A 24,694-nucleotide genomic window follows, 5' to 3' on the forward strand; every position below is an offset into this window, starting at 1 on the left:
TCTCACTGAATGAAAACCGTGAGTTCTAGAAAGGAAGTTCATTCAAGTTTTTCGCTAAGTAAAGGTCCATAACCGTCCATGTCGGTCAAGACCCTGCCAGACCAACATAACCTGGAAATTAGGAAACCCTAAGAGAAGTTACATTCTTTTAGACTCAAACACCACCACCAACCCAATCCACACCCTGGCCTTTTCAGAAATCTAGAGGAGCATTTTTTTGTTTATCAGTGTCTAGGGAAGTGCTACTGGCACTTAGTGCAAAGGGAAAGGAATGTAATGTCATGAATGTGGGGAACAGTCCCAAAATGCATCTAAAATGCCAATGGCATCTCCGCTAATAATCACTATATAGAAATGGTTTGGTTTTATTGGTTTTGTCTGTTTTCCTAAATGAGTATAACATTCATTCACCTAGGGAAAACATTCTCAATACGAAACAGTAAACAATGACAAGCAAGTTTCCCTCTCATCCCTACCCTTCCCCAAAGTTCTACACCTCTGAGGAAACCATTTTCTTATATATCCTTCAAGAAATATTCTCTGTGTATACAAGCATCTGTGTATATGCTCCTTCCCTTTTTAAAACGTGGCACATGTGCCACTTTTTTTTCATTTAACAGTGTATCTCGGAGATTTTTTCATATAGAACGTATCAATCTGCCCCTTCTTTCTACCAGCTGCATAGCATTCCACTGCATAGCTATGCTTTCATTTATTCAACCAGTCCCTTTTTGGTGGTACCTGCCATTGTTTCCAATTTTTTGCTGCCATAAACAATGTTGTAATGAATGTAGATGTGAGTGTATCTACAGAATAAAGTCCTAGAAGGGAACCAGTAAGTCAAAGGGTATATACATTTTAAATTCTTTCTGATACTGCCCATTCAACAATATACGAGACTTCTTGCTACTCTGTACTCAGAATGCAATGTATGAGCAAATGTTTTTTATCTGATATGTGAAAAATGACTACATATTGTACTTGCAATTGAATTTGTATTCCTCCATTATGAATAAGACCTGGCATCATTCATTTCCTATGTTCATAGGTTTCCATGTTGCAATAAGTCTTTGCAGGTGTTAGTAAGTTATTTAGTTATTCTGTTTGAAACAACAGCTCATGTTCTTTGCTCATTTTTTCTTTGGATTGCTGATCTTTTTTGACTTTTTGCTGACTGTATGAACACTTTATAAAGGAAATTAGCCCTTTCTCATGTGTTGCAAATATCTTTCCCAGTTCATCTTTTGGCTTTATGATACTATTTTTAACCATGTAGAACTTTTAAAATTTGTCAATCTTTTCTTACATAGCTCCTGAATTTTCAGTCAGGCTTACATTATATTCCATGGTTTAAAAATATATACTTCTATATTTTCTTTTAATATTTTTATGGTTTCATTTTTTACATGTATATTTTAATCAATATAAAATTAACTTCCATATAAGGAGGAAGACAGGGATCCAATTTAATTTTTTCCCAAATGGCTACCCAGTTGTCTCAAAATCGGTTATTGAAAAATCCATTCCTCTCTCCCATCCCACCAATGTGAAATACCATGGTTTATGCCAAATGCCTTTGTGTATTCGGCTGTACTCCTGCATTCTCTATCCTGTTTTTCTAGACTCTATTTTTAATTTGGAGATGGCAAAAACAAATCTAGGGAGCAACCTTGAAGTGTCATAAAGAAAAGAAAATGGCCTTTGGAGCCTAGAGGCAGTGTAGAAATTGGAATTAAAAATTATTCTCTCTAATGACTCTAAGTCAACCTATTCCATGGGACTTTACCCAAAGCCTCATCTTCTGCTTGTAAATAGTTTACATTTTTAAATGTAAACCTTTTATTAAAATGTAATGTAGATACGGAAGGAACACAACTCTTAAGTAGCCAGCTTAAAGAATTTTCACAAAGTGAACAAAATCATGCAACTAGCACCCAGATAAAAAAAGAGCATCGCTAGCGCTCTAAAAGCCCCTTTGGGCTCCCTTCCAGTCATTACCCTTCCATAAGGGTGACCATGATAGGGATTACTGTCACCGTAGATTGACTGGTCTTGCCTCTTTTAAAATTTCATATAAACTGAATCATACAGGATGCACTCTTGTTTCATGTCTCTTTCACTCCTTATTATGAGATTCATCCATGTTGTTTTGTACAATTCTTCAGTGAGTTAACACAGCACTTTACATCACAAGATGGCAGCTGAATATCCAGGCATCTCATCATATTTTAAGCAATAAAAAATATAGAAGGTCAGGTGCGGTGGCTCATGCCTGTAATCCCAGCACTTTGGGAGGCCGAGGCGGGAAGATCACCTGAGATCAGGAGTTCAAGACCAGCCTGACCAACATGGAGAAACTCTGTCTCTACTAAAAATACAAAATTAGCCGGGCATGGTGGCACATGCCTGTAATCCCAGCTACTCGTGAGACTGAGGCAGGAGAATCGCTTGAAACCGGGAGGTGGGGGGTGCAGTGAGCCGAGATCGTACCATTGCACCCAAGTCTGGGCAACAAGAGCAAGACTCCACCTCAAAAACAAAAAACAAACAAAAAAAACCATAGAGAATGAAAGAAATGGGCCATGTCAGTCAGGTCTGTTTCCTTTCTCATATTTTTTAATAAAAAGAATCCCTTCTTTGAGTTATGTTTGCCCTATTCATAATAATTCGCCTCCTCTTTTATTAGTGGGGACCCTGAAGAGTGACATAACCTCTTTAGGTCTTAGTTTCAGTCCAATAAGTGACCTGCGTTAGATGATCTCTAAGCTCCTCCCAGCTCAAACAGTCTTAGATTCCATTAACTTGCTTATCTTCTCATTATTTTTAGGAGAAAAGTAGAAATAAATAGGAGAGTTTACCTATTTAAGAGGCAAGAACTGAAGTATAAGGATGTAGAATGTCCAGAGCTTTATCCCCTGAACAGCAGAGGTCTCAATTTAAGTTAATTCAATATACAAAAACCTAGGTTTAAAAATTGAACTGGAGAGAAAGAAATACATTCACTTTATGAAAAATAATTCTCATCTTCTGGCAGGTTTTGTTATAATGCTTTTCTAATGCCTTTAAATTATGATTACATTTACAGTAATTCAATTTGCACACAACTTTCAAGAATATCCACGTGCTCTTTTGTTCATGTCTAATTACTACTATCTTTCTGAAACAGACCAATACACTATTCTTAGTGATTCCTATCACCAAGAATATCAAGCATTCCTCCTCTCTTGGTATTTCTATAACCATCTTTCTAGGACTTTAGGAGCAATTTTCTAAGCGCCTCTCAAGCCCAAATCTTCAGCTATTAATGAACATTCAAAGAGGACAACTTTAAATCTCCAACTTGAATTTTTATATTTTTACTTCATTAGAGGTAGAATGTTGAGAGATTCCATATATTTGGTTAAAAGAAATATGAAAAGATTCCTTATGTTTCTCCACTCTTCCTTACATTCCTCATGACCAACCATCCTCCCAAAAGGAAGGGGGGTACAATCTGCCTACATTATGCCAAATATTTCAGCTTTTATTTTCACCATGGAAAAAGCATTAAACTCAGCTGAATTATTCATGAGACCCTAGGTAACATGATCATTGTTTTTGGCCTTTGGCTTCAATACTTTCAGCCTTGCAACTCATTTTAGAGTTTCTGAATGGGGCTAACAAGGGACTTTGCTATACACATCATTAAACTGTTAGCATGTGTCCTGGCACGGAAATTTACACTATATCAATAAACCCATGTATTTGCAAGGATGCGTGTGTCTTCGATGCCGTTCTTACTTTGATCAATTTCTCCTACTTCCCTGGAGTTTCATCCAGATGAGATTTTTAGAGTATGTGCCAACATGAGATGACTAAAATATTCAAGACAGAAAGAAAAATCTGAGCTCCAGTTTAGAGATTCTCACTTTTCCTCCAGGGATGATCATAAGACCAGCTCGACGGATGAGGGGCAAATGTCACCATGCACATCACTCTGAATTCCCTTCATTGCAGTTGCAAAAGCATGTTTCTGAGTTTGGACATAGAATTAAACAGCCCATACTCTTTCAGTGCCCAAAGTTTTTGAAGAAATTGATTCTTCCTTATAACTGTCATTTAGACATGACTCCTCCCCTGACCTCCTATTCTCCTTGCTTTGGTTTGCCCCAAAGAAAAGGAAGAAAAGAAAAGCAGATAAAGCTCTCCCTACCCCATTACAAATCCCAAGTAACACTTTTCTCACTTCTTCCTATCAAGGCTATAAAATAGGTGCTGCCCACTCTCGTATCGAGAGATTTCTTACGGTCACACAAAGTAAACCATCATCGCCAACTGGCACTGAACCTAATGTTCCTCAATGATCAGACCTGAGCTCTATCCCTATGTTTCTTCCAGAAAAGTTATAACCATTCTCCAAGTTTTCACTGGAGAGCAGTTAAGTAAGATTTAAGGAAATATGTCATCATTCTATTTCCTTCCAAAATTATATTATACAAGATATACGCATTATGCATCAATTTACATTCCACTTCTCCCCAGTGTGAGAGTCTGGTTAGTAAAATTAAACTGGACCAGTACCTACTAAGCAACTAGATCTCTGGAAAGTCTGAATGCTGAAGATGGATGCCCTCTGGGAGGGGCTTAACACAGCACATAAACAAAGCTCAGATTTCATCTTCCACTAAACCCAGTGGGACACTAATGAGTTTCTAAAGATGCAGAGCAAACTAACATCATTCCTGGCTGTCATTTATTTTGGAGTACACTAGTTATTTAATTTTGTCACATGCTACCAAGTAATACAACACATTGCTCTCTTGCCTTCAGTGTTATCCCCTTTCCAAGGCATAAGAAACTACTCTAGAAGTATCCAGAGTCTTAAGACATATAGGGAAATATTAAAATTCATTAATAAGTGTCCTGGGGGATTCCCATTTCCTTTTCATGCCTCTTCGTTCTTTGGAGATTTTTCTATCGCATGATCTTGTTTATTTTCTTTTATAGCACTTATCTCAATATTTAATTATCTTTGTTTACTTATGTCTCCCTCATAGATGTAATCTCCATTAGAGAAGAGACTTCTATGTTGTTCACTGTTATATCCCCAACCTAACAGTGCCCAGCACAAACTTAAATACTCAATATATATGTATTAAATGACTACTGAAGCACTAAGAGTGGGCTGGGTTCTGCTGCATGAACAACTAACCCCCAAAATCTCAGTGGCTTAACATCACAAAAAGTCATTTATTTTTTATGCTGTGTATCCAACAAGGGTCAGGGAGGGGCAATCTGTCCATCATTGTAGTTCAAGAGCTCAGACTGACAGAGGTTCCACCTGCTCACAAACTTTCACAATCACCAAGGCAGGAAAAGAGAGCACTGAACTGTCCCATACTGGCAACTGCTTCTGCCCAGAATTGCCATGTATGGCCACATTTTGCCAGCCAACGCAAGTGAAATGACTACCTCTAACTTGAAAGGGAAGGAAGGAAATAGATGTGAGTAAGCACTGGAAGCCTGTAAAAAATTAAATAGCAACTCTAGAATCTTGCTGTTGTAAGGGGTTCATTTGGTCCAGCCCTGTCTCCAGGCAAGGCTGCAATCAGAAGGTAACAGATAACAGCAAAGATAACACTAAACAAGCAGACAAACTAACAATGGACATTATGTACATCGTACCAAGAGGCTTTTCAAAATCAGTAATCAAGTGGCACTATCAGAAGAACCTTTACAGGAAAAAAAAAAGTCTTACCTGCCCAATCAAGAGGAAATACTTGTATTCATTATGTCATTTACCTTAGGAACAAGGTAAATGATTCAGGTACGCTCTGTATCCGTGCTCTTACTAAAACCTTTTTGGGGACTAAACCAACTGTAGGAAAATATGTAACAATTTAATGTCATGTTTTCAGATGACCAAAAAAAAAAAAAGAAAGAAAAGAACCCCACGAAAAAACACAGTTCACTGAAATCCCATTCATACATTTATTTTTTACCAAAGTAATACATGCGAACAAAAGCAATCAACTGGTGGCAGCATTTAGGCCCACTAAGACACAACCACCCATTGCCGAAGAAGGCCTGCACATCATTCTGACTCATGTTTGGCTCTTTCTCTAGAGCACATCTCTTGGTATTTCCTGCAGATATACAGCAAGCAAGATTTCATTCCTGCCAGACGAGCTTTTTTTTTTTTTTTTTTTTATCTCCTCCAGTCAGTCTCTTACAGTGAGATAACCTCCAGTCACAACTCTCCCTCCAAATGAATTCCCAGGTTGCCATGGCAACTAACACCTTCCTCCAATACTGTCAATATGCTTCCCAACCCTAAAGGCAGCCCTCTTGATTTACTGCCAGAAGTACCAATCTCCTCAAGTAAAAGAGAATGCCTTCCTTTGCTCCAAAACTATAAATGAGACTTTTTAGAAGACTCTCTGTTAATAATATTAATAGTATCAGCTACCACCTATTGAGGGCCAACTTTATTTCTATTATCTCGTTTAATCATTTCAAAAAAAAAAAAAACTGCATGGTAGATATCACTCTCTTTATGTTATGGATTAAAGTAATTATAAATCAGAGGTTATATAACTTGACCAAGAGGCAGAACCAGGATTTGAACACAGAATCTTCTAGCCCAGATTATCTCTGAGGCTTCCTCCTTTGACACAAGATCTTTTCCAGCTTAGAGGAGTAACCTCATCTGTCTTATTCTCTCAGCCTAAATTTGTTCCTTTTTCTAAAAGTGCTTTCTACACTTCAAGACAATTTAGCTTGCTTTAATATCAACACAACACCGCTCTAAATCCAATGGCACTTAAAGGTGTGTTAATACTGATTAAACATTAAGAGAGACAAGACTTCATTCTCCTGTTCTTCATCTCCAAGGGCTTTGGTGGGGAAGAATGAGATAATGGGTGCTAAGTGTTTTGTACTGAGAGTGAAGGTATACAAGATCAATACCCAGCAGATATTGAGGTGTCCACAATGTGACCAGGTGCCAAGGAATGTCCATAAGGGTAGAACTGCAGCCAAGTCTCCTGGATTTGCTTCCTTGGGCCCCTTCCTTGGGCCCCACGCCTACCCATATGACCACATCCTCACTATTCTCCCCTAAACACAAATCGAGGGACATACAAAGCAAGCACTGTACTTACTTCTTAACCGATCCGTCCCCTCCCCCATCCCCAACACACAGGGAGACTTTATGTTAGCCTTGTAAATAAGAAACACCATTCCACAGTTATTTTTCCAGTCTGCCTTTTTTTAACCGCTCACCTGGCAGAAACTGTTATTCTCCTGGCCAGCAGCTATTTGTAAAACTGGTCTGCCTCCCTATTTTTATACCAAAGATACTAATTCTTTAGTAGAAAGGGGAGTATTCCAAATAAGACAATTAGCAAATCACCTAGAATTTCCAGCCACTCCACAGAGGCACACAAACAAGAGAATTAACCCAATTTGTTGTCTATAATAAACAGGACGTTCTGCCCACCACAGAGCCCCAGAGGTTTGTAGGAGATGACTAATTCCTAGTAGTAATGGCTACAATGGCCCAGTTCCTTATTTTATTACTGTGTGCTGAAATTTTAAAGGCGCTCCTCTCCCACCCCCATCTTCCCTTGCATACTTCTGCACATCAATCTATTAAGAATCTGAAGTGTAATTTATCTTATTCACTATTATCCTGTTAAATTGCTCTACAGCTGCCATGGCAGTAATTGCAGTGATCAGTGATTCAGACTTCTTAAGCAAAGGGCCTTAAGTAGGTTTCATTATTACAATTTCCAAAGGTTTTATTATTGAAATAAACCTGAGATAGAATAGTATGCCTCCATGGGCCAGTAATACTAATGATTCTTAAGTTATGAAGGGATGTCAGATTCATCATCAATGTTGCACTCGTGAATACGAGTAATTGGGAATTTATCAACCAACAAAACCAACTGGCATTCTAAGAATGAAGAATAATAATCTCATTTTAAGTAGCATATGCAGTACTGTGCGACCCTTTAAAAAGCTGCTTTTGTTCACTGGAGTATTGCTTGTAATAGCAAATACTGGAAACAACTCAAGTACACATTTGTAAGGAACTGAGTCAATAAAGTAGGAGGCAGCCATCCACACAATGGAATACTATGCAGCTCTGATATATGAATGAGAAAGCTTTCTCTGTACCAACATGGAAAGATCCCCAAGACATACTGTTAAGGACAAAATAGTACAGAACAGGTTATATAATGAGTTACCTTTCATGTAAAAGAATGTGAGGGGGTAAGAACATATGTTCATATCTCCTTTTATTTACATAAACACTGCACAGCTATATAAGGAACTATTAAGAGTGACATATAATAAGGAGCACGGGTTCTACAGGGTGGACCAGACAGAGGTGGAAATAATACTCATCAACAGATGCCTTTCAAAAATTTTTTTTTCATATTTTAAATTTACCTTTACTACCTATTTATTTGGTTCAAGGCTCCATTTCCTCCACTTTGGGACCAGGTAATCAGGCTTTAGACTACTTACCTCTGTCTGTCAGAAGTTCCAATCTCATGACAGGAATAATTTAGGTTAGAGGAGTAGCAAAACTATTACTCAACTGTTTCCTTAGAAAAGGAGAAACTCATAAAACATATGGGACCCCAAAATGTGAACATTATATGTAAGACTGGGTTAAAATGTCTTCGAAAAAAGTCTTCAAAAAATGTACAAACAACAGAGGTGTGACAGTATGCTGAAAAAAATATGAGGGGGGTGGAAGAGTGGGATAGAGAGTGGTCCTCCTTCCCTACTCCCTTTACAATGTTGATTTCATCCTTGGGTTTTCATAATGGACTTTTTGTAAAGGTGAGATTTGCATCCAGTTTTAAGACCACTTTCAGCACAAGTGCTTTTTTATTAAGTATTTCTGTGGTTCCCCTTCCCCTGACAAAAAGGAAAGGGGAAGCTATTGTTCAGGACATGTAAGGAGTTTATCCAGCTTTGTGGGTTAAAAGAACCCACAATATTTAATAAATTTATTAATATTTAACAATGTTTAATAAAATTTAGCCACTTGCCTAACCCTTGTGTCAGAGAATTCTTGCTCTAACAAAACACCAAGGACAACTAGACCCTCCTACCTACCCATAGCCTCAACTAGATAAATGCAAACATGTTGGCTCACTCCTGTAATCCCAGTACTTTGGAAAGTCAAAATGAGAGGAACACTTGAGCCCAGGAGTTTGAGATCAGCCTGGGGAACATAGAGAGACCCTGCCTCTACAAAAAAATAAAAAATTAGCTGGGCTTGGTGGCATGCACCTATGGTCCCAGTTACTTGGGAGGCTGAGGTGGGAGGATCACTTGAGCCTGGAAGGTCGAGGCTGCAGTGAGCTATGATCATGCCATCACACTCCAGCCTGGGTGACAGGATGAGACCCTGTCTCTTTAAAAAAAAAAAAAAAAAGATAAATGCAAATATGAATCACCTACAGAATTAAAAGGCCACAAATGTTCCAACGTTAGCAGGGAGTCTGGGAAGAAACCTCCCAGCTGCCCCAGCCAATCCAACTAAGAGAAAGAGGTTGGCGGCCAGAGGAACAGGTAAGGCAAGGCTTCATCTGAGCCTATCAGCTTCTGCAGAAAAAATATTCCATGGTCATGGGATGACCTGACTGACTGATGCAAACTGTCCACACAGCTAGTTACCTTTGCCTCCTCTCTGGATCCAAAATGTAATGGAAATGAATGCCTTATGGAATCTATCCCTGCCCTTCTCATCAAACACCCTTCTTAGGGGAGCCCACACTAGCTGATGACTCCGGAATTCTGGTTACCATAAGTCTAGGCATCATGCCACTGAGCTTTGTCTTTCCAACTACCTTTTAGACACTGCTACCTGGATGTCCCAGGTGTCCCATGTCCAAAGGTTAACTCCTTCTTTCTGGTAGCACATGCTCTTTGTATCTCCACTTCTCCTGTCTCAGTTAATAGCCTGTTGATCAATCGATTTCATTCTATGTTCATGGAACACCAACCATGCACCAAGATCCCTGTACCAGAAGCCTGAAGAGCACCTACAGTCCTCCTTCTGTCCTACTCCTATTTCTATTCACCTTGTCAACAGTGAGCTGCACTGATTTTTTACCTCCTAAATATCTCTCAAAACCTCACTTCCCCTTCATATTCACTGGCATTCCCTTATTCAGCATCTCATCATTCATTCAACAATATTTAATGAGTATAAAGTATAGCTAGGCGTATTTAAACAGAACAAAAACGGTATGATCTTTGCTTTCTGGTAGCTCAACACCTAGTTATTTCTTATCTGAACTATTCAGATATACTCTTGTCGCCTACCATTAATTATCTCAACAGCAGCCAGAGTGTCTCCTCAAAAGTTAAATTAGATCATTTAATTCAGGGGTAGTAAACTTTTTCTATAAAGGCCAGATAGTAAATATTTTAGGCTTCTGGGCCATATGTTTTCTGTTGAAATTACTCAACTCTGCTCTTGTAACATTAAAAATAGCCATGGAGGACATGCAAACCCATGGGTGTGACAGTGTTCCAATATGGCTTATTCATAAAAATAGGCAGCAGGACAGATTTGACCCATGGGCTGTAGTTTGCTGACCCCTGATTTAATTAATCACAGTGTTTCTTACTCCACTGGAATTAATCCAGATTCCTTCCCATGGTTTAGAAGGTGCTTCATCCTCATCTAACTATTACTTGCTCCTCTGGGCTCCACTATGCTCCAGCCACTCTGACCATCTTTACGGTGCTTAAACACCGTGTCAAGCCTGTTCACATCTTAGGTCCCTGTACTTGCTGTTATACCCATCAGGACCACTCTTGCCTAGATCTTCTCATAGCTGTCTCAGCTCAAATATCACCTCCTCAGAGAGGCCTTCACTGCCCACCCCCATCAGTACCCATCCCAATGCCCAAACACTCTAACTCCCATAGCTCTATTTTTTTTTTTTTCAAATTACTTACCACCATCTGAAAAAATATCATTTGTTCCATGTATATAGTTTGCTTCCCTACCACCACACTACTCCATCACTACTAGAATGTAAGCTCCATGAGGGCAGAGACTGTCTTATTTACTTGCCCCCTAGGTTCCCAGCACCTGGATCTGTGCCTGGCACTTAGCAGGGGCTCAATAAATATCTGTTATCTAAACTGTTATTGCCTCTAGTCTCCCTCCCTCCAACCCACTGGTATCTTCACTGCCACCAGTGATCTTTCAAAAATACAAATGGGGCCAAATATAGTGGCTCATGCCTGTAATAGCAGCACCTTGGGAGGCTGAGGCAGGAGGATCGCTTGAACCCAGGTAGGTGAGGCTGCAGCGAGTCATGATCACACCACTGCACTCCATCCTGGGAAACAAGAGTGAAACCCTGTTTCAAAAAAAAAAAAAAAAAAAATAGCAGTGTGTAGTGGTGCACAACTGTAATCCCTGCTACTTAAGAGGCTGAGGCAAGAGGATCACTTGAGCCCAGGAGTCTGAGGTTACAGTGAGCTATGATCACACTATTGCACTCAAGCCTGGGCGACAGAGCAAGACTCTGCCTCATTTAAAAAATAAAATAAAATGCAAATGAATCATGTCACTCTCCTACTTAAAATATTTCCATGGTTCCCCACTGGCTTTCAGATACAAAAGCAAATTATGTGGCAAGAGCATTATAGCTCTTATCAGACCTTCCCACACTCTCCCAGTAGTAGACTGTGAGCTCTAAGTGGTAAGGACCAACTCCTGTTTATCTTTTTATTTCAGGTACTCAGCATAGTACCAGGCACATTGTTGGTGTTCCATGAATGTAGAATGAAATCAATCAATCAACAGGAGTACAACTAGCACAATGCACGATTCTAATGTGGTAAGTACCCAATTTAAAGGCAAGGAAGCAAGATTTTGCACAACATTTTTCCTTTCTTTTCTTTGGAAGCAACCTGGGTAGGGGCTATGCTTATAACTCTGAATCTAACTTTAGATTTTGTCACCCAGATTTTACCTGGCAGGCAGCCACTCACCACTTTCTAAAAGAATGGCAGGAGAAGGCAGGGAGATAAGTCATGCAAATCTATCGTGCTATTTCCTGTGATCAGCTCTGATAAAAAGGTTAGGAAAGGAGACAAAACACAAAGGCTAAAATGCAACTCAGGGATTCTCCATGGATTCCAAGTGTCTACATTCTCCCTGTCATCTATTAGCAAAGAAAACCCAATGCTGGCTCTTTTGCTGTATAAAATAACCTAAGAGGTTCAGGGAATTTCTTCAGAACTGCCTCAACAATAGAATGGGAATTGTTACTTCTAGAAGAATTTCCATTAGCCCTTTAAAATCCTTCAACATTCATTAAGGCCAAAGAGTTTTCACCTAATTTAGTCTGATGGGTATGTGAACAGAGTCTTTCTAGGGAATACAGACTCCCAAATTGTTCAGCTGGGAAGTAAGGAGGGAATTTATTACTCAAAATCAAAGGGAAATGAAAAGAGGCCAACCCGGAATTCATTACTCTCCTTCTTGGGTGGGGTAATGGGTTCCAGAGTCATTCTGTTACCTTAACTATGACCTCTTTACTTAGCATCTAAAAGCTTCTGGTGTTGGATGCAGCCAGCTAGGTTCTCTTCTAATGTAATAAAATCTGCTTCAGCAAAGCTTATACAGAGCCATCTCCAGACTCCAGAAATAATAGACTATAAATTACTGGATCTCCCATTTGATAAAATGAAGTGTAAGTTAGCACAGTCCTGAATGACCACTCTACATGCTATTGTGAGTGGCTCAAAGTGAACTTTGACACAAGGACTGGAGCGAGCAGAAAGCAGAGCTAGATCCAGGATTAATTCGCTTAAGCCCAGCTCCTCACTACTCACCTATGAGTCCAGTTCCAGAATCCAAGTAGAGAATGGGGGAACAAAGCTCCTAGCTTTTTCCCTACTGTCTGCATCTCTTTCACATTACTTATCTTCTTATGAAGAAGCTAAACAGGCTCAACTAAAATAACTAAATGATTAAGCCCTATACAGACAATCTCCAGAGATTCACAAAACTGCATTCAAGACAGTTACAGAGACAACTCTGAGGATGACTTGATGTACCAGCGATTTACCATATTTGGGGCCATACAAAATTCCTGTCAAGGATCTGCCTATATCAACATGGGAACCAAGAACCAACCATTCAAATGGGCCCTGCTGCCAAGCCTCTTTATAATGCCATCTCTTCATATTGTTCCATTTAACAAAACTGCAGCCCATCATCTAACCTTAAATCCGTGTGCCAATGATACACAGCCAGAGTATGCTACTCCCTAGAGCAGGAAATCAACATGATGACCCACCAAACACCATTCAGAAGATGCTGAGACTCATGAATTACAATAGGAAAGAAAAGATAGAGAAGTAGTCAGCCAAATACATGCTGTGCCAAAAGTGCACTACAACCCCCTACACCACTCTGCCTAATCATAGCTGGGCTGACACCAACCTGATTAGACAGGCCAATAAGATCTCGAACTGAAACAGGAACTCCTGAACTGGGTTCTTTAGAACCCAGGAAGCAGCAGAGTAAATCATTAAAGACCAAATAAGATCTTGATGAGGTGAGGGAGGGTTTCGGATAAATGGAATGCTGGTAGAACACAGGGAGCAAAAGTTAACCTGAGCCCAGGTGGAACCTTGCTTACTAGAGTATTAAGCATGAGTTGGGACAACTATTCTAACCAGAGAAATTGCCTCCAGTGAGGGCAGTTTGGCAATCCAAGGTATGGCATGCATATGGCTGGCAAAATTCAGGGTGACTGAAGCAAAAGTTTCAGAACCATAAAGACTACAATGGAGGTAGAGCACAAAATTCTTAAGAGATGAATCTTTGTTAAGAGTGAGGAAGAACTACATGGTGGTTTTCGATCTGTTGATGCCCAGCAAGAGTTCATACTGGCTATAAGCAGGGGTGCAGGCTGTAATCGCAGGAGAGGAGGTTCACAAAAATAATTCAGTCCTACAGCCCAAACTGTGTTCTCTACTAAAAGGAATCAAGGCCCCCTAGAGAAATGGCTGACTCCATGTATGGTGCAGGATATAGATCCTAGAATATCTTTTTTTTTGCCAGAAAGCAAGGAAACCATCGAAGTCCAACAGGATCACGTCAAAAGGCCATTGGAGTCAACTTGAAGAGATACTTATTAACCTAAGATGAGACAATATGAGCATCTAAAACAATTAATAGTGACTACAATGGGCTGAAATACATCAAATGCAAACAGTAATCTATGAGTTCATAACCATATTCAGAAAAAAAAACTATTGGTCACTACAGTGGAGGTTACTAGTTCATTAACTCATTATTCTGAAAAATGACTTAAAATGGGAGGTAGGGTGTAGAATTAGGTATTCATCCAGTTTCTCCTGTACAAACGTAAATGTTTAGGGAGATTGAAGTAGATGAAACATATCTGGCAAAATGGAGATAACTGTTTAATCCAGGTGTTTGGTACGTGGAGATTCATTATATTTCTTTTATGTATATTTTATATCTGAACCTCCTCCAAAAAAAAAAAGCAAGACAGAATGTGAGCTAAGCAGCTTAGAGTTTAGGCAAGGCTTCTGCCTACAAGAGAGACTAGGATATGAGGTGCAATGTTAGTCCTGATGGGCCGAACCAACTGGAGGGATATACGGAGATGCCAAGTTGCAGAGGTATCATGTTGCCCAGCACTTGATCTAGAATCCTAGATTCTAGATCTGGTTGGTAGCAGGTTTACTAGGTGGTAGATCTGACGCTACCTATAGAACTTCCTTTGCAGTCATGATTAGCTCAGAAACTACAAAAAGGCTTGCTCTTGAAAATGGAGACTGTCTTTGTCCATTTCATGCTGCTATAACAGAATGCCACAGACTGCATAATTTAAAAAAAAAAGAAGAAAAAGAAAGAAAGAGAGAGAGAAGGAAGGAGAGAAGGAAGGAAGGAAGGAAGGAAGGAAGGAAGGAAGGAAGGAAGGAAGGAAGGAAGGAAGGAAAAAGAAAAGAATTTCTTGCAGTTCTGGAGGCTAGGAAGTCCAAGGTCAAGGAACATGCCTCTGGTGAGGGTCTTCTTGCTGCATCATCCCATGGCAGAAGGGCAAGAGAGAGTGAAAGAGCAAGAGGCCAAGAGGGGCTGAACTCTCTTTCACAAGGGCTAGCAGAGAAGTATGCACAGGTTAAGGGAAAAAGTCACAATGAATCCTGTAGTGCAGACTACTTTATCAAAAGCAGCTCAAAAAAGATCTCATTAACTCCCCCAACTCACCTCCACCCACATCGAAAGAGCCACACACAGCACCACCAAAGGCAGCAGAATGAGAACAGCGTTCTCCTCTATAGACCAGCTGTGAGTATCCAGACAGACACCCGACCTCGACAGCTCCACAGCAGCCCCAGAACAGCCCCTCCCTAACCACCACTCAAGTAACCAGCTGGGAAAGTATTCAGAAAACCCGCATCCTGACACACCACTGCCAAACAACTTAAACAGCAAAGAACAACCCATCTAAACAGCAATGCCGGCTGCCAGGAAAAGTTGTGTAGGGACAACGAGTAGAGGAAAAGCAGATCCCTTAGGGTCCACCAAGAGACCCAGTCTCTCAGCTTCAGCACTTCCAAATGCACAATCCATACACCTCTGGGGCCTGTGGATCTCCACGAGGCATATTGTCTCCTTCCATCTCCTCAAAGATAAATGAGCAGGCAAGCTGGCCAGAAAACCACTCAGGGTATTACTCTTCAAAGAATCTTTATAGGGTCAAAGAGGAATGGGTCTACAGGCTATACGTATTCCCCGAAGATTTTCAGGATGATGTCAGAATCCCTTTCCAGATGTGTTTAACACTTTGTGGTCACTTGTATTCTTGCCACTGAGCGCCAGTGCTTTGTTCATTTGAACTGATTCCAGCTCACACTGACTCCAGCTTCCTGGATCTGATTACATTTAGCCAAGACTGTCATCCATACTGTACCTTTTCAAAGAGTCCTAAAAACAGCTCTTCACCTACTCTTTCAAAACAAGTAATAATACCTGCCAAAGAACGGGGAAAAAAGATGCAGAAAAAGAACATAATCAGCATACTACCAAGAGACCAAAAAGTGAAGGGACAGGAGAAACTAAAAAATTACATGTGGGCTCATACTTATTTCCAAAGTGGGGCTAATATCCTTTTGCTTGTGTCTAAGGTACCAATTTTAAACTGTTACTGGAAAAAAAAAAAAAAGAGAGAGAGAGAGAGAAAGAAAAAAGCAGGCCCAAATCTTAAAGTAAAACTTTCAGCATACAAAATAAGAATTGGTGAGAATTCCATTCCCTGGTTATTTACCCCATAGGCTGAAGAGCTGCCTCTGCCTCTAAGGATCAGGGCATTCTGTGTTTGATGGCAGAATCTAAGTCAGAATCCAGCACAATCCCTGACAAGTGAGTAGAACCTCAGGGTGAGTTGTCCTGACCTTGAGATTGCTTCTCTAACTCTTCAATTAAAAAAATATATAAGAGCTGGGCACAGTGGCTCATGTCTGTAATCCCAGCACTTTGGAAGGCTGAGGCGGGTGGATCACCTGAGGTCAGGAGTTGGAGAACAGCCTGACATGGCGAAACCCCGTTTCTACTGTAAATAAAAAAATTAGCCAGGCATGGTGGTGGGCGCCTGTAATCCCAGCTACTTAGGAGGCTGAGGCAGGAGAATCACTTGAACCCGGGAGGTAGAAGCTGCAGTGAGCTGAGATCACGCCACTGTACCCCAGCCTGGGTGACAGAGCAAGACTCTGTCTCAAATAAAAAAAAAAAAAAGAATCAGGTGGGAGATCCCCTCCTGCCACCTCTGTTGTTTGAACTCAGCTACTCCAGGTCCACCTTGTCCAGACCAAGGGCTCCCATGAGTGACAGTGAGGCAGATCTGATCACTTAGAGGGCTAAAGGTAATTTTACAAAACCTGAAGATGTACAAGGAGAATGCAGCTACTGCTCAGAAACTCCACTAGCCCAACTTGAAAAGACATCATCTACAGAGTAATACCCAGTTCTCAATTCTAGGCCTCATAGTTTTGCTGAGTGTCTCATAAAAATGCCCTAAACTTTTCTGGTCTTCTTTTCCCCACCTAATGCAAGAAAACTAAGCTAAAATAAATTTTGTCACCAAACCAAAATGAAGCTCTCCAGGTGGTATGACTACTATACTCAGGAGACGTGAACTTCCCTTAACCCAAAAATAGCTATCTGGAAGTCAGCATCCTCAGAGTACATTTCAGATGCAAACTAGAAATATGTCGGTATAAACTATGAAAGTCCAGAGCTGTTGCTTGAGTAAAACTAGATGCAGCAAAACCATGGGCTTTATGCATGACTGGTATTGTAAGAGAGCCCGCAGGGAGTAGAATTAAATATGACACCTTGACATATGATCAAAGCTCCTTCTAAACTCAATTTGGGGCACCATATATCACAAACCGGACAGCAAGAAATCAAGTAAAATGTAAGTCATTTTTTATGCCATCCCAATTACATCTTGGTCAGTTCACAAACATGTTCCAGCAAATGCTGGAGGAGTTTTTCTCTCTTTAGGAGTCCTCTCTCACTTTACCCTGTTTAACAAAAGACCTCACACACTTAGAAAGAGGATGGAGGCAGGCCAGCTTTGGGACATGCTGCACGGGGAGGACTGACTGTCCCAAAGAGTGAGCTCTACACCCCTCTGACATCTCCACAATAGACCAGCTACACACAAATGCCTGAAATAAGGAAGTCCATCAAGAAAATGAACAGTTGGCGAGATCAAGGCTTCTGGCCCAAAGGGCCTGCAGCTGGTCTGGCCATTCATCAAAAAATCTGAATTTAAATGGAGACACATTTGACTGTGACATGTAAGAAAAGAACTGGAGTGACAAAGGGTCTTGATTTTGGTTTCCTTTCCACCCTACACATCTGCCAATGGAAGAGTGAGAGTGCCTGTGGTGCTCCTGACACATCTGGGGTAGTTCCCATTCACAGTGCTCACCCTTTGGGATTTCCACACATTACAGGGTCATCGTCCATCTATGCTAACCTAGAATGTCCAGATAAAAGCTCCTGGTTAGAGACTGGAGAGAAAATTGTCAAATCTGAAAGCCCACGAACTGTCTCAGCCAGGGGGAACACATGTAGGAAAGACTACAGAATCAGATGTCAGAAGCCTAATTTCAGATTGGCCCCTACAGATTTATGACTGTGAGTAATTCACTTACTCTCTCTAGGCTCTGTTATTCTCACATCAATAATGAGAAAAGAGGACCAAACAGTCCCCCAGATCCCTTCCAATCGTAACATCCTCTGACTTTATGATTAAAGAGTGGTACTAATAAGGCTAAATCTGTGGCTTAACCCCAATAGGAGTCTTCTGGGATTATACTAAGAAAACTATTCCACACAGACAGAGCCACTCTGACCATGTCCCTCTCTACACCAGCCATCATACAGATATGTGCCAATGGTATGAGAAGTCCTTTTTACAGAAGACATTGACTGATTAAATAATAGGCTGATTTATTCATTCAACCAACAAATATTTACTAAGCACCTTCTAGGTATTTACGGATACAACAGAACAAAACAGACAAAATCCCTTCCCTTATGGAGCTTACATTTCAGTGAAGGAGGAGGGGAAGTCAGACATCAAATAGGAAATATGAAGTGGGGTATATTTTATGCAGAGTAGCCGAGGTTCTTGATAAGGTTACTTTTTTTTCCTTTTTCTTTTTCTTTTTTTTTAATTATACTTTAAGTTCTGGGATACATGTGCAGAATGTGCAGGTTTGTTACATAGATACACATGTGCCATGGTGGTTTGCTGCACCCATCAACCCATAATCTACATTAGGTATTTCTCCTAATGCTATCCCTCCCCTTGCCTCCCACCCCCTGACAGGCCCCGGGTGTGTGATGTTCCCCTCCCTGTGCCCATATGTTCTCATTGTTCAACTCCCACTTATGAGTGAGAACATGCGGTGTTCGGTTTTCTGTTCCTGTGTTAGTTTGCTGAGAATAATGGTTTCCAGTTTCATCTATGTCCCTGCAAAGGACAAGAACTCATTTTTTTTTTATGGCTGCATAGTATTCCATAGTGTTTACGTGCCATATTTTCTTTATCCAGTCTATCACTGATGGGCATTTGGGTTGCTTCCAAGTCTTTGCTATTGTGAATAGTGCTGCAATAAACATATGTACGCATGTGTCTTTATAGTGGAATGATTTTTAATCCTTTGGGAAAGGCCTTTGATAAGGTGACTTTTGAGCAACAATCCAAAGCAGTGAGAGTGAGCCATGCAGACACTATGGGAAGTATGTTCCAGGCAGAGGGAACAGCAAGGCCCTGAGACAGGACAGGGTCAAGCATGCCTGGCATGTTAAAGGAAACACCATGAGCCCAGTGTTTATTAAGAGGAGAAAGAGCAGGAAAGTAGTAGGAAACTCAGTGAGACAGATAGTAGGAGCCAGATCATATAAAAAATGGAAAGTCACTGGAGGATTTGAACAGAGGAGTAAACATGATCTGAATTCCATTGTAAAAGGATTGTTCTAGCTGTTATATTGACAGTAAACTGAAGGAGGCAAGAATGGAAACAAGGAAACCAGTTGGGAAACTACTGAGATAATCCAGGTGAGAGATAATGGAAGATAAGCCCAGGGCAACAGCAGTGAAGAGTAAAGAGGGACAGAGTCTGGGATATATTCTGAGGTTGAATCAATAGGACACTGGAGGACAGGATGATCTTGGAAAATCTTGGGACTACTGCAGAACCTAATGAAGCTAAACGGCACTAAATTCCAACATCCACTGTGAAATCCTAAGACTAGGGATTTGTTCATCTCTGTCACCTAGCATCCAACCCAGTACTTCGCACATAATGAGGATACAAAAAATCTTGAATGAATAAATGTGGAACTGAATATATTACAAAGCCAAAAGATGTGCAGTTTGATAGGTCATTGGGAGACCAAAAAGCATCTGGTAGTAGACATATTTCACCAACAATGAATACCCCTCCCCTGAGTGAATCTTATTTATTTATTTATTTATTTATTTTTTTTTTTTTTTGAGGCAGAGTCTCGCTCTGTCACCCAGGCTGGAGTGCAGTGGCCAGATCTCAGCTCACTGCAAGCTCCGCCTTCCGGGTTCACGCCATTCTCCTGCCTCAGCCTCCCGAGTAGCTGGGACTACAGGCGCCCGCCATCACGCCCGGCTAGTTTTTTGTATTTTTTAGTGGAGACGGGGTTTCACCGTGTTAACCAGGATGGTCTCGATCTCTTGACCTCGTGATCCGCCCGTCTCGGCCTCCCAAAGTGCTGGGATTACAGGCTTGAGCCACCGCGCCCGGCCGAATCTTATTTATTTTTATTAAAAGTTCCTCTTTATAACTTATTTCACAGTAGTAAGCAATAACGCTGACAACTTCACATAATACAGCTAAGAATCTGAACAACTTGGCCATTTCCCTGAGAGGCCAGACGCAGTCACCAAACCTTACACCGCCTTAGCAACTCCCATCTAAAATACAGGGACAAATATTACACAAACAGTAAGCTCATGTTCTTACAGATACTAAATCATGAGGGTAAATAAAAAGGTATGCTTATGAATAATAATATTATAATAAACAAGGAATAAAATAAGCCAAATCTATACTATTCCTATAGGAGAAGCCAATGGGCTACCCTTGAATGTGCTCCACTTCCTCTGTGAAGCTGAGAACAAAAATGTCTAGATTTTTTTTCACTTCCTCTGTGAAGCTGAGAACAAAAATGTCTAGATTTTTTTTTCCCAATAGCACTGCTCTGAGAAAGGTGACAATTCCCAACTGCAGAAGCTCCTCGGTCAAGGTGACTCTTGAGAGTCCCAAAGTTCTTAACCCACAGAGACTGACAATGTACAATATATAGAAGCAGAAAACTGAGCATAGGAAAAAGGGTACATTATAAACTACATTCTGGCAGCAGTTTCCTCGGTTAAGTCGTTGATCATCTTGAAGGGCTAAATTAAAACCCAACATGTAAAAAACATCTTATTTACCAAAATAGAAAAAGGAGGAAGAAAAATAAGACATGTAAAGTGTTTGAGATCAAATTACATTGTAAGGGAAGCTGCAGTATTTGGGAGACCAAGACCTAGACAGATTCATCAGCTGAGTTGGAAATCATTTGGTGTGACCTTGGACTAATTATTTAACTTCTGTGCCTCTGTCTCCCATCCTTGCCTGAGTCTCCCTTCAATGTGAAGGAGAACAAATGATTTCAGCCCCCTCCTACCTTAACAGGGATGTTACGAGGCTGAGATCACGTCTCTGGTAGCTCCAGGGGTTCCCTGCAGAAAGGCACTCCACAAACAGAGGACACTGTCTTTAGTAGGATAAATAAGGATCAGGCTGCTCTTAGAAACACCCCCACAGTATGGAGGCTCCCTCTCCCTGGCATCATTTGGCTTCAGAGTTGGGCAACCAAATATGCCTAAACAACATGACAAACTCAGGGTTTGGGGCCAGTATCTTGACAAATACTGTCAGGAGCCCTAGATGTGAATCCATTCTCACATATATAATAACTATATTCAAGTGTTTAATAAACATTTAGTAATGCTTTTAAGTCACCAGTATCTTCACAGAAATGACCATACTATTGCCCATCTATTAGAAGAGATGGTGTTCAAGGTATGAAGTAGTAAAAGGTTTGTGCTCATGAACCCCTGGGCAAGTTAAGATCCTCAATTTCCACCTCTATAGGTGGAAGTACAGGCCTAACAATACTAAGGATTAAAAGTGAAATGCTGCTGGCGCAGCCCTGGGCTCACAAAAGCAGCAAAACAAGCACTAAAGCCCTCCTCCCTCCCACAGTTCTGCTCAATAAATAACAAGTGCTGTTAATTCTTTAATTGTGGATCCAAGGAAAATGAAACAGGGTTCATCCATAAACATCTTATCTGCCTTGATTTGCCTGTAACTCCTTGACTGGAGCAGAGTAAACAAGCTGAACTTTAATTAGGATCATAACATAGAAAAGATCCTAGGTAAGCCAGGCTCATAAACTCCAGACAATTGGGAGGAGACTGGTTTTTAATGGACTGCTCCATACCTGGCTTAGTCAATGACAGAAGCAGACCCAGTCCTTTGTCCCAGCTTCCCAAAGAAATCCATTAGCCAGGCCCACATAGCTTCAGTTCGGATGTGGGGTCAGAGGCTTCTATTCCGGTGATTGTGGTCTAAGAATAGAACTCCCAAACACAAGGCAAATGGATTCACAAGAATTGTGTTCATCTACTATCCACGTTACCATCTGAGGACTATTTAAAGCACAAGGCCAGAAAGCCCCTCTCTGAATGGGAGGACCAACAAGGGGAAACAGGCAGGGCATGTTTTTAATATAGTTCTGCTACAACTTGCAAATATAGTGCAACTTGTAGAGCCCCAGTCTGGATGCCAGGATCTTGAGATACACATCCATCCCCAACAGCTCAGATATCTCACTTGGCTACCTGTCAACCATTGAGCAAGGAATGTCAAGTCCATTTGACAAATGGGCAATTGGGAAGCATGGAAGGACAGATTTACACAGTGCTAAGTCCACTGCTAATAACAGAAACAGCTAAAGCTGATTGTGTGCTTCTACATGCCAGGCCCTTACTAGACAGGTCACCTTCACTCACTCTAACTTCACAACCTCTCTATAAGATAGCTAGTTATTTTGTGCACATTTAGCAACAAGAACACTGAGGTTCTGGGAGATTAAGCAATTTACTCTCATGATAAAACTTACATGTGGCACAGCTAGGATTTGAACCCAGTTCTTTCTAACACTAGCACTTATTTGGGGTTTTGTTTGTACCATGCTGCTTCTCTTGGTTTCTTTCTGCTAACTGCTAACTTAAGAATGCAAGGAACCTATAATCCAAAACCATTCTCTAAGCATTAAATCTCATAACTTGTAACTTATGTCATCGATTTGGTGAGCAAAGAGAATTAAGTAGTCCAGGGCCAACAGCAGAGTCTTCAGGGACAGACACCAGATCACAACTCCAATTAGGGGGGCTAAACAGATAAATTCCACATCAAAGGAACCTTTACTAGGAAAAAATCACGTGACCTTCAGCCTCTGATAAGTCTTCATCTCATCATTTCTCCTGTCCTGACACCCCTACACTTCAACTAGCTTCAAATATTCTGTATCCATACCAAACACTGATTCAGCACTTTGCAATCACAAACCCAAAGGCAAGTTCCCTGCGACTGCATCAGTATGAAGATTTTATTTTGCAAAGCTACTTCCCTGACCAGCCTCCCTGCTGCAGACCTCTTCAAATTTCCCAGATTAAGAACACATTCGAAGTGACAACTCCAGGCCTTACCATGTTCAACAAACTGGTCACAATGTGTCAGATGAAGGGCAAGATCAATTCTCTGGGTGTCTTGCATCCACATCTCTTACAGAAAGTTACCATCATCAAAATCTTTAGCATCACTCAAATCATCAACAATAGTTAAAAGAAAAATAACACACACACAAAAAAAAATTAGTAGCAAAGATAAGCCAGTACAAGTAAGTGTGACACAGTCCAAACCAAGCTGGGCACATTCTCACAATCCCTTGGAAATGACTTTACCTGAAGGCTATGTGACTCATTTAACTCGGCACTAAGATGGAAAGGTCTAGGGCTCTACAGAAGTCCCTGGTAGGGAAGTGACTGAGGCCCGTGCTGGAGAAGGACATGCCGTGTCGCTGGGTTCTGGGCCCGGGTGGTCCATGGGTGGGATGGAGGCAACCTTGGAGCAGCGCTTGGAAGACACAATGAAGACTCCCTCCATTGTTGGAGTCCCGTGCACAGATTCACAAGGACTTAAACTGGGTTGCCGTGGGGCCCTGTCAGACGAGCATGCTGGAGTGATATCTGTTATAGCCCAGCAAGCAGCTAAGCTAACCTCTGATCCCACTGATATTCCTGTGGTGTGTCTAGAATCAGATAATGGGAACATTATTATCCAGAAACATGATGGCATCACAGTGGCAGTGCACAAAATGGCCTCTTGACGCCTCATATCTGTTCTTCAGCAGCCTATCACAGGAACTCGATCCTACCTATGTTAATTACCTTATAGAACTACTAAAGTTCCAGTAGTTAGGCCATTCATTTAATGTGCATTGGGCACTTTTCTATTTATTTAAGAGTCAATTGCTTTCTAATGCTCTATGGACCCACTATCAAGATAATAGTAAGAAAGGATCATGTTTTGAAGCAGCAGGTCCAAGTCACTTTGTATATAGAATTTTGCTATATTCAATAAATCTGTTTGGAGGAAAAAAAAAAAAAAAAAGAAGTCCCTGGTAGGAAAACTTCATGCTTTTCCAAGCCAGGTCTCCAGGGCCTGGCTCTGACATGGTTACCACTTCCACAGAGAAGTTGACAACAACTGGTCACATTCTTTTCTCTACCCTATTCCTCCCCATCAGGTGAAGACAGCTAACTGCTATGTATCTTGTCTAAGGAGGCTAACTTGCAGCAATGATGTGGCATGACAAATGAGAAGTATGGGGATCTTGAATAGTCAAAGTACACAGTTAACATGAAAAAGAACAGGCTGTTCACCAAGTTAACAGTTTTCAAGTCCACAGCCAGTATTTTCCCCATATTCATTTCTCATAAATCTATATCAAATCAGG

The 24,694-nt window shown here is 40.9% G+C and overlaps 1 protein-coding gene and 1 pseudogene across 7 annotated transcripts in view; one reads left to right on the plus strand and one right to left on the minus strand.

The window, feature by feature from the left end:
* Positions 1–24,694, minus strand: part of SRGAP2 (SLIT-ROBO Rho GTPase activating protein 2) — a 250,304-nt gene that overhangs the window by 183,785 nt on the left and 41,825 nt on the right. The window lies entirely within an intron of this gene.
* On the plus strand, positions 20,707–24,444 carry LOC119619602 (ragulator complex protein LAMTOR5 pseudogene; annotated as a pseudogene).

The sequence above is a fragment of the Chlorocebus sabaeus genome, chromosome 25 (genome assembly GCF_047675955.1).
Source record: "Chlorocebus sabaeus isolate Y175 chromosome 25, mChlSab1.0.hap1, whole genome shotgun sequence".
In the NCBI taxonomy this organism is placed as follows: domain Eukaryota; kingdom Metazoa; phylum Chordata; class Mammalia; order Primates; family Cercopithecidae; genus Chlorocebus; species Chlorocebus sabaeus.